The 11,682-nt window shown below is 35.1% G+C and overlaps 1 pseudogene; it reads right to left on the bottom strand.

Moving 5' to 3' along the window:
• Window positions 1-2,876: 2,876 nt before the first annotated feature.
• The window catches only part of LOC100934160, a 57,497-nt pseudogene continuing 48,691 nt past the window's right edge, over window positions 2,877-11,682 (bottom strand).

Below are 11,682 nucleotides of genomic sequence, written 5' to 3'. Positions count from 1 at the left end.
TTCTGAACCATATTCTAAGAAAATATAACATTAGTTAACACATATAGTGCTTACTATGTGTCAGAGATTGTACTAAGAATTTTACAAATATTCTCTCATTTTTATCCTTTCAACTAAGTGTGTTATTATTTCCATTTTACAAATAAGGAAATGGAGGCAAACAGATTAAGTGACTTGTTCAGGGTCACACACAGCTATTAAGCATCTGAGAGTAGATTTGAATTCAGAATTAGACTCTAGACCCAGCACTCTATTCACTGTGCCATCAAGCTGAAACCTCTATTTGCTGTATATAATGTTGTATGTAAAACTTGGACCAGAGTAAGAGTTTAATAAATGTTTGCAGATAGACCAAGTGACCAGACATCATGGAATAGCTACTAATGATCCAACCTGCCTGGATCTGAGTCTGATAAGACTCAGATAAGAACCTGATAAGAAACATCTAGGGATTAGGAAGTTGTGTCATTTAATGTAGCAAACTGAAATGTTCTCAAAGTTCTTTTCCTGTCATCAGTCAAGTTAAAATAAAGCCTCAAGTTCTCCCTGAGCTGTTTTCTTAAGATGTTCAGATGACAAGTCCCCCCAGATTCACTAGACATTTATTAAGCACCAACTATGTGCCCAGCCCTGCTCTTGGCATTGTCTGCTACGAAGGCCCTTATTGCTGATTCTTGGAGCCTGGCCTAGGTTTGCATTAATCAATCCCCCATTGAAGTTTTCTTGGTACAATTATCTTTAGAACTCACACACAATAATCCCCAGCTAATAACCCACAACCTGAAGAAACATGTTTGCCATCTGCTCTGGCTCCCTGCTTTGTCTCTCTCTTTTTTTCGGTTATCTCTGGGAAAATGTGAATGCTGCCTCTTGGTTTATGCTTGTCGTCCAGCTTATAGCTGTCATGGAATGACAGCATCTAAACAAAAATGACTGGGGGGCATTGTTTTCTCTCTACCAAACATATTGTCTAATGTGCTAACCACGTGTATAACTGATTTGTCAAAATTAGTCACTTCAGGTAACAGGCCTTGTGCAACAGAGTTTTTAATAAGCTTATGTCTCTTGCTCATGCCTTTCAGTGAGCAGCTCAGTCAGCCCTAGGTTTCTCTGTATATTTGATTTATCCATTTCCAGATGGTTCTCTGTCTGCCAACTCTTATTTTGCCCCACGATTCTTCTCCCCATGCTGATTCTTCCATTAAATTGACCCTAGGAACTCTGACAAAGAGGCTGATGTTCTCAGGGGCTAGACACATTCTGTCTGGCATAACATATTCCCTGTCTTTGTTTCCAAATCAAGCTGTATTTTGTATGGACTCCACAACACAATCAAATGATTTAAAAAAAAAACAGTTTATTTTTTACCCTTTTAGAAAATGTTCCTCATGTTACAAAAACATTGGGATTCTTTTTAGATTCCTAGACTAACATTTTTACATTCTTGTTAGATTTTAAGCTTTTTCTATATCTATACTATCTCCTGGGAGGTCATGGAGATGGAGCAATTCTGTCTTTGTTAACCTTAAGGTCATGAAAACAGAAGAATCTCCCTCACACTTTTGGTGAGTCACACTTCGATGATTTCCATCTCATCTTATTGCATTTTGTAAAGCTTTCTACCTGCTTCCCTGGCACAGAATGTTCTCTGACTTTGGAGATATTAAAAAAGTACTAAGTCTCCAACCTATATCTGCTTTTCTTTATTACTTTTCTCCTTGACTTCCATTCATCTTTTATCATTGCTCTTTGGTCCTCTCACTTGGTAGTCCCTTTTCTCAAACTGCCTTGTTTTTTAACTGTGTTATGTTTATTTGTGTATTTATTACCCTTGCATTTATGATCTATCTATCTATCTATTTATCAATATATCATAAGAGACTTGTTCCAGGTCCCACATAGCTATTAAGCATCTGAGACTAGATCTGAACTCAGATGTTTTAATCTCCAGGTTATATATATAGTATGCACTTGTTGTCTGACTCCAGAATATATATGTATATGTGTATATATGTATATATGTGTGTGTGTGTATACACTTCTTGTCTTCCTTAACAGAATGTAAGCTTCTTATGAGTAGTGATAGTTTCATTTGTTACACTTGTATCTCTAATGTCTGGAACATAGTAGATACTTACAGCATTTTTGCTAATGAATTCTGTCCAAATACATTATCTTCTTAGCTGAGAAATGTCCCAGATAGCTCTCCAAAGGCAATTGAAAGAATTCAGATCACCAGGAAGTTGAATTATTTCCACACTAACTCAACTGTGTTGCTTCTGAAATAGGAAGAAGAAAATTTTATTTTTGATTGAGACTCCTTACCCCATTTATTTAGGTTCTCATAGCTTTCTATACACATTTTGTTGTTGTATTTGTTGTTGGGTTCCTAGTTAAATTCCTACACTTTTCTCAATTTATGTCATTCATTTGGAGTTAAGTAACTATGAATGGCAAGCTCTTAAAACATTACTGCAACTTGTACATTATGGGATAAAAATGATAGATATGTGCTATAGTAATAGCATATTGATTAAATGAGTGAACTGGGGAAAGAAAGATTACAATTAAAAGTTTTTAAGAAATCCTTTTTCTTGTAAGTTTACCAGAAACATTATCAACATTGAAAACAAAAAAGATGGATAGTTTTGGGAGTGTCAGTCATAGAAGTGTTTCTTCTCCTACCATCAAGATAGAGGGTGGGGTGGATTATGGGGCAGAATGTCACATATATTTTCATATATACTCACAGTCTCAGTAGTTTTAGACTTTTTTTTAAAACAAGGATAGATTCAATTCCAAGTTTGGAGAGAAGAAAATAGTATAATGAGTAATGTTTTAAAAATGTTTTTAATTTAATAGTTGGAATCAATTTATTAAAAGAGATGACTTATTAGGCATCTGCAACAGTGACTTCCACATGTACACCTGGTTTAATGTCGATAGAAATGATCTGTTCAATGATCTCAGAAGGACTGGGCAAATCAATAGGCATTTGTAGATTCTCATCTAGAACCGATCCCAAATCTTTGAACTTTCAGTGCAGGAAGTTTTTCTAGTTGTGATTCTAAGTGTCTTAGTGGGCATTGGAACAGGTCCCTTCACTTTCAAGTTCTTTTCAAGTTCTTTTTCAAGTTTAATCAGCAACACATTTTCTCAAGTGATTTCACATGGCGGCTGGTAAGGGCGATGTGGCTCACATGAATGGCCATTTAGGCTCCAAACTTGTCTTGCTGGTGTCTTTGAATGCCTTGGCAGTTGAATGGCTTTCTGACGGACTTATTTATTCCTCCGTGAGAGCAAACAAGGGAGTGAGTGAGTCAGGAGGAGAAGCAGGGACGCTGCTGAAGCTAGGGTACCTTCACCAAAGAGCATATCTATTATTTTTTAAAGAAAGAAAAGACGGAAGACATAAATTAAACACACACAACAATGACATAGATATGGAAGAAAAACTCAGAAAACTAGTTTTAGGTGTTACCTTTTTTTTTTTAAGTGTATGTGAACTAAAAGTTTTTTGTTTTTGTTTTTTTGTTTGTTTGTTTGTTTTTGTTTGCTTTTTTTTTTAAGTGTGAAAAATTAGCATTGTCTCTCTTGGAATGAGCAAGAAGGGAAAAAGAAGAGGTTAGATTTCACCTCTGCCATAACTCTTCCACAAACCCTTCCTTACTGCCTCACTCGCTTTTTTGAACTTCTCTTGCCCTCACATCTATACTATACAATTTAGCTTCTTCAGCAGTGAGTTATTCACTAATTGCTACATGCAAGCTAGTCTTCTCTCTCCTCGAGGTCGTGGACCCCATCCTGCTGTCCCTTTATATTCTTTTAAAAACTAGCAGTGCTAGATACCTAAGAGAAGCACAAAACATACTTGCTGATTGGATGAGAAATAATTGATAAAAGTAGCCTCCAGAAGAATACAAGAGTAAGACCATAGTTCATAGTTAAGAAAAAAGGATAACAGGAAAAATCTTGCCCAATGTGTTTCCTGAATGTGTAAACCTTGGAACATCAGTGGGACAAGATATTAAAATACAGTGATACCACAATTCTAAGGTCAGGACCTTGTTTCTGGTACAGATCGTCCATCTGTCTCTTCCATAAATGGAAGTCATTTTAAAGGATATACAACCACTTTGCCTTTCATTCTCTTTGCCTTTGTAAGCATTTTTAGACTTTTCAGGGATTTGTGTTACTTTTCTCTCAAGGCACTGGACTTTAAACAAATTCTTTCACTGAAAAAGAAATTTCACACTAAATGTTCCAAACAGTGGGATATATCCATTTTCCCCTTGTACAGACTAGATAAGTCACATTGGATTTATGAAGGAAAACTAGAGAGGAAAATTTCACAGGAGCACTTTTTGAAGAAAGACAAGATTAAATTAGAAGTTAACCTGGGAACATAACAGATCCTTAGGGAATGCTATGAATGATTAAGAACACATGATGAAAAATTGGCCTGAACACCTGGATTCCAGAGATTGAGCTCTACCATATTTGAGAATAAAAATCTCTAGTAAGAAATTCAGAATCAAATTAAAAGTTTGGTAAACGAATAGGATGAAAAACATTCTTGGAAGTGGTAAAGAGTAGGACTATTTCGGCAGGCAGCCAATTTGCTATGGCCACCTCCCTTTACAATTCTGCCCTCACCCCCCTAGACCAGGATTTCTTTCTTTTTTTCCCCATTTTGTTTTCTTTTTAAAAATAATCATAACTTTTTATTGACAGAACACTTGCCTGGGTAATTTTTTACAACATCATCTCTTGCACTCACTTCTGTTCCGACTTTTCCCCTCCCTCCCTCCCTCTATGTCCTCCCCCAGATGGTAAGCAGTCCTATACACATGCTAAATATCAGACCAGGATTTCTTAACCTATTGTGTATCATAGATCTAAAATGCATGTCAGAGTATAAAAGCCTATGAATCCCTTTTCAGAATAATGTTTTCAAATGAATCAAATAAAAGATACAGGATTGCAAAGGAAACTTATTATATTAAGATAGAGTTTTAAAATTTTTTTAATATGTATTTTCAGTTCTAAATTCTCTCCCTTTCCCTCTCCCTCTCCCTCTCTCTCTCTCTCTTCCTCCCTCTCTCTCTTTCTCTCCTTCCCTCCCTCTCTTTCTCTCTCCCTCCCTTCTTCCCTCCCTCTATCCTGTCCCCAGTCATTGAGAAGACAAAAATATAATACCTATTATCTTTAAGAAATAATGCAGTAACCATATTGTAGGAGCAAGAAAATGAAAGAAAATATTTTACATTCAGTTTGTCAGTTAAAAAGAAGTTCATATACTCCAAGTTGTCCTAGATTATAAGTAGGTGAAGGTTAAAAATTGTGTCAACAGATACCTGTTGTATAAATGAGATGAATGACAGAGAAAAAAGTTAAATGTGGAGGAAGAATATTCAGTTACCTGGTCTTTCCATCACAAATAGGTTTTAGGACAAATTCCAATGCTGTTGACAAATCAAGAAATTCATTTCTAGAGATTGATTAAGCCCCTATTCTGTGCAAGAGATCCTGTATAGGATAATGGTGTCATTAAGGTGAGAACAAGGATTCTTGCTCTCAAGGAGTTTGCAATCTTGTAGGTTTTATTAGAGACCTTGTTAAATATGAAGCAAAATAAAACAAAAAACACAAGATATAAAATGGAGGTAAAGAAACCCATTGAGTCTGTGTGGGAGAGGCAAAGGTTGGAAGGAAAGATTAAACATTGCAGCACTAAATTATGTTTGCCAAAGATCTTCATCTATTAACATGTCCCAAGCTAACACATTAAGTCTCATTGCATCAGTCATATTCTGTTACATTTTGTAATTTAATGAAACATGAAGTGCGACCATGCGGCGAGGTTGCTTAGCTCAGTGAATTGATGTATCCTCTGACAATAATTTCAGTTAAATACAATTTTTTAAAAATTTGCGCTTGTTCCTATAAGAGAAATTAGATAATCCTTCATTCTCATTTTGGCCAATAGTGTCACACCAGCCTGTTACTAAGCCTTCTAGTACTAGAGTTGCCTGAGTAGCACTATTTGTGGTGATCCTTCCTTCCCACCATTCTTCACTCCACCCTGTCCTCAATATGTAATGCTTAGTTAACATTTCAGTTAAGTGTATGGATAACCTACAAACCCCTTCAGAACATGTGCAGATATCCCCTGATTGCATCATTCAGCTCCTTCTGTTATCCACGTGGCATATGGGCTTTACTAGTTGAGTTTTTGTTGGAGGACTTTTACTGCTTACCCTTTTCTTTTGTGTTTTTCTGTAATATGATGTTCATGAATATCAAAAGGTTTTGGGAGATCTTCTACTATTGGCCACAAATATGGCATATACTAGAGCAGCTACAGTTGCAACTGACCTTGTGATACAGAAAGCTTTGAACTATTAGAAGATACTTTTTTTTTTGAGCTATACTCCATGGAAGTGAAAGGTGAACTGGCTAATTAGCAGTCTTGCAAAAGTATGTATGTCCTAACTAGCCTTTAACATTAGCCTTCCAACTGATAGTACTAGCAGTGCTAAGTTCCTGGATTCTGTTCTAAATCATTCTGTGATTTCATCATTCCCTTTTTTATGTTGGAATAATCTGCTTTTGCTATGCCTAATTCACATTTGTATTTTTCTTCTTACTTTCTTGCTGGTAAAAACTCTGAAATTTTGAATCAAATACATTTCCATAGTTAGCAAAATACAAGTAGAAATTTTCCCAGAAATTCAAAATGGGGGTGGTGAAAGGCCAATGAATAAGAGAATTAGGAAGCGTAATTTTTTTATTGAAGAGTCAGGCAATAGTAAAGCAATGAACTCACCATACAAACCATAATGACAGGTAAAGAAAAGTGTAAGTTGTCACATCCTATAGCTTTAGCCAAGCAACACCTAATTAGCCTCTATTCTGGACTAGTAAGAAGTAAAAATATATGTTCGTTTTTATTTTCACTTCTATCCCTTTGGCAGTGAGTTTAATGAGCAGGGAACATCTTGATACAAACATAAACATAAACATAAAAAAAATTAAAATTGATTCTGTGGTCTTCTTTGCCTGAGGATGAGGTGTGTTATATTTCATACCTCCTCTAAAGTTCTTTAATAACTTTAGAGGGTTAGGGACTCTCTCCTCTTTGTCATTGGCTCTAGAACTCATCCAATATATTATTCTAAATTTAAGGGATTCAAGCACCCCAGTTTCATTTGATTACTTAACAGTAAGATTAGTTTTTATAAAGGAACATTTCCTTCAAGGATATAGTAACATATAAACAGTTCGCTCCAAGATCTCATGGCCAAACATGATTCCTCCCTTTATCTCTGAAGAAGGGAAGAGGATTAGGTTTATAGCTTAATACATTCCTATATATGAAGTCAAAAGCCCCCTCAAACTTGTATCCATGGAATCTGGCTTCTAAGAGCTTTCCTGTTTCATGTTCCAATGTGGAATCCTGGACTCCACAAACCTCATGGATCAAGCTCTAGGGAATCCTCTGTATCTAGAACTAAAAAAGGATAAATGAAATATTTCCAAACTTTCAAGGGGATTAGAGTGAAGTGATCAGACAAGTTGTAGGAGACCTTGGAGGGGATGATTTCATTAAAATCCAAAAGAGAGGGAGTACCCAGGTGGAGATGGTAATGAATAGGGTTAATGGCTACAGAGATGTCAAGAAAGATGACTTGAGAAAAGGCAATAGATTTGACAAATTAAAGAACTGATGACTTAAAACAGCAGTTTCTGTTGAATGATAGCAATGATAGGAAATGTAAGTCCAAGTGGACTCAACAAAGATAACAAGGTTTTACCATTAGGAATTTGTTTGAAGAATGGAAGAAAAATATAGGGTGAGAATTGAGGAAATGATAGGATCTATTTAAGGCATTTTTTTTTTAGGATGTGGATATTTATCCTTATATACCAGGTATAACTTTGGCCAATCTAAATTCATGCTCAAGACTGGAGCGTAATGAATAATTTGTGGTTGAAATTTAATTTTAAAAATCACTTTATGAATAACAAAGGATTAAAAAGCTATAATTACTAAAAATCAAACTACTCCACTATCTTTGGCTTTCCCAGAATAGTAGCACTGAGTCAAAAAGACATTTAGAAACTTTGTCAGACTTTAAAAATGTATCTCTGGGGTAGCTAAATGGTGCAGTGGATGGGCATCAGTTCTAAAGTCAGGACGACCCGAGTTAAAATTTGACCTCAGCCACTTAATACTTACTAGCTGTGTGACTTTGAGCAAGCCACTTAATCCCAATTGCCTTGCAAAAAAAAAAAAAAAAAAAAAAAAAAAAGAAGAAGAAGAAAAATGTATCCTCAAATAGGTTGGAGTTCTGCCCTTAATCATGGATGTGCTTATAAATATTTAACCATTAGTTATTCAAGAGAAAAAAAGATTGTCTATGACATATTTGAAATTTTGACTCTGCATTATCAATATTTTTCCAATGCTAGCTGTGTGATTCTGGGCAAAATCTCTAAAAGTGTCTCAATTTATTCATTAGTAAAATTAAGACAATCGCATCTGCTTCCAATGGATATTCTGAGGATCAAAGAGATCATTGTAAAACACTGAGCCAGTATCTGGTATATAATAAGTGCTATATAATTGTTAATTATTGTTATTATTACTTATTAAACCCATGATTTATGGTATTTGCCATTTCCAAGGTGTAAATTCTCTCATACTGAAAATTTAACAATTCCCTGGGGACTATTTTCAAGCTGATTTGAGCACACCCTTTCTCTAGTCCTCTCATGCAACCAAATATTGAATACAGTTTCCTTAATCCCTTAAAGTGAAATCATCTTATGACATGGCAAGATTAAGTCAACAAGTTTGATATTTTTCTCAATAGATTTTTTTTATTTTTCCAAATACATATAAAGATAGTTTTCAAAATTTATTTTTGTAAGACTTTGTGTTCCAAATTTTTTTATCTCTTTCCCTTAATCCTCACCTTCCCCAAGATAGCAAGAAATCTGATATACGTTAAACATGTGCAATCTTTTAAAACATATTTCCATATTTATCATGTTGTACAAAAAAAAAAGCAGACCAAAAGGGGAAAAATGAGAAAGTAAAAGCAAACAAAAACAAACCAAGAAGGTGAAAATACTATATAATTCAATCCAGATTCAGTCTCTAAAATTTTCTCTCTGGATGAAGATGGCATTTTTCATCCCATGTCTTCTGAATTGCCTTGCATCACTACATTTAAACAAGCATTTATTAAGCACTTAAGTGCTTAATAGTAAGTACTGAAGATGCAAAGAAAGGGAGAACAGTTCTCAAGGAACTTGCAGTCTAATAGGGGAGAAACATGCAAACTATTTACCAAAAAAGTTATAAAGAGGAGAAGTTGCAAATAATCAACCATAGAGAAAACAGTAGTATTAAGGGGAATTAGGAAAGGCTTTTTATTGAAGTGGGAATTTTAGCTGAAATTGAAAAAAGCCAGAAGATGGAAATGAGGGGGGAGAGCATTCCTAGTAAAAATAAATGCTGATTCTATCATACATGGGAATATTTGAAGGCAGCAGGGGAGAAAAAAGTAGTTGGCCAGGATTTGAAGAATAGAAGGAAGATTGAATCTGCTGGAGAAGACAAGATGGCATCAGGTAAGAAAAGGTCTACCTTGTCCTCAAAGATTCAAAGAAAAGGGGAGAGATGGAAAAACTCTGAGATGATTTAGTAAAATCATAAAGCTTATGAAAGATATAACCAAGAGGAGTATTACCAGCTGTATTTAATCTTCACTGAGGGTAGAACTAGAGGAAACAGGCTGAAATGGCTCCTTAAGGAGGAATTTCCGCACACTGAGGATTGTTGACCTCTACTCAAGTTCGACTCTGATGCCTTATCTTGGAGCAGAGGTGACTGAATTCTTGAAGACTATGCCAGCAGAGAACAAACTCTGGTTGGTCCAATCAAGTTGGGAAAGGGTTCAAGCACAAAATGTTGAAAATAAACTGACTATTATGCAAGACAAAGCCTAGCTAAGGGCAGAAAGATAGCTTGAGAAAGCTAGGATGGTTTTTTTGTATCATAAACTGTTTTGTGTCCATTCCCATTCTTAGTGGAGAGAAATTCATGTCTTTTTAAGTATTAGAATCCTCAACTAGAGTCCTCTGATACCCCATTGTTGTATAGAGGGGACCTGAAATGTCCAATGACTATTCCAAAAGAGTATTCTTGGATAGGTTCTACCAAACTGGAAAGGTTCAAAGTGACAAACTAGAATCTAAGGATACATTTCAAAGTTGATTTCAATGATTATTTTTTTTGGCTATAGAAATTCAACATAAACTCATAATTTGGGAGACAGAAGGAATCATAGATGTCATCCAGTTCAATCCCTTCATTTTTGCAGAAGAGGACAACCGAGGATCAGAGAAGTTGGCCAAAGTTAGACAGGCTATATATAAACAGCAAATCCTGATTTGAACTCGGGTCCTATGGCTCCAAATTCAAGTGCTCCAAATTTAATTCTTTTCTCATTGTAGTTTGAATGGAACTCAGAGACTATTATATAGAGTCCCACCCTCCTTATTTTACAGTTAAGAAAACTGAAGCACACTGATGTTAAGGAAGCATGGTCTGAATCCAGAGCCTCTGTCACCAAAGACAGTTTTTTACCCAATATATTATACTCCTTCTTAACATCTGTATAGAAAGATGAGAGTCAGATTAAATATCTTCCCTTTAGACTCTAGGTTCTATGATCCTCTCTACTAAGATGAAGGCTGTGTCAGAGCTGATTCTTACTGAAAGTCTACTGTTTAATTTTCACTAAGAGCCTTAACATCTCAGAAATGAATTAAAAACCCTACCTACAAATCAGGGCTTGATTTATTGTTTTATTAATTACCTAGATGTATAAGAAAGCAATAGAGAAACTGCTAATAATAAATATTAAGTGAGTATATATACCTTTCCCTTCCCACTCCAGAGAGACAGTAAACATTTATTAGCCCATCTCCACTAAGACTATCACCTAAATCAGAGAGAGCTTGTGATGTCTAATGGTGAATGAAACTCCCACATCAATGAAATCAAAATTCTTTTGAATTTTGTAGTATTAAAATTCAAATATTAAAGATATTGAAAAAGGGGATTCACAAGTAATGTAATCAATGAACAAAGGAAATCACATTCATTCATTCATTCAATAAGTGTCTATGTGCTTCTTTTGTGCATAATTTGGGGATAATTTCGGTTTGTTTCTGCCCACAGGTAAAAGCAGATAGTATCTGTTTCATAAGGTTTCAATATCTCTTCCATCTTTGTGATTCTTACAAGCAGTGTGTATATATTAAGTCCCTTTGGAGGTTGCTGTAACTCCTTCAAAATACTTGGGTACAACTTAATGAATTAAAGCAATAATTTAAACTATACATCAACCAACAATTAGACAATTATTAAGCATATTTTATGTATCAGATACTGGGCTAAAAGTTGGAGTTTAAAAAAAGCAAAACTTATTTATTCTAAAGAACTAATGAGTTCCAAGAAATTTCCTACTTATTTCCATGAAATAGCTTATGCAATAGAATAGCCTAGAGACTAACATCCATTGGGACTGGGATCTAAGTACTTCGAGTGTTTTAAAGACTATAGAGAAAATGAAACTCATGGCATGTAGGGGCTTATAAATCAAA

Source organism: Sarcophilus harrisii, chromosome 1, assembly GCF_902635505.1.
Source record: "Sarcophilus harrisii chromosome 1, mSarHar1.11, whole genome shotgun sequence".
In the NCBI taxonomy this organism is placed as follows: domain Eukaryota; kingdom Metazoa; phylum Chordata; class Mammalia; order Dasyuromorphia; family Dasyuridae; genus Sarcophilus; species Sarcophilus harrisii.
This window is presented reverse-complemented; position numbering and strand designations above follow the sequence as displayed.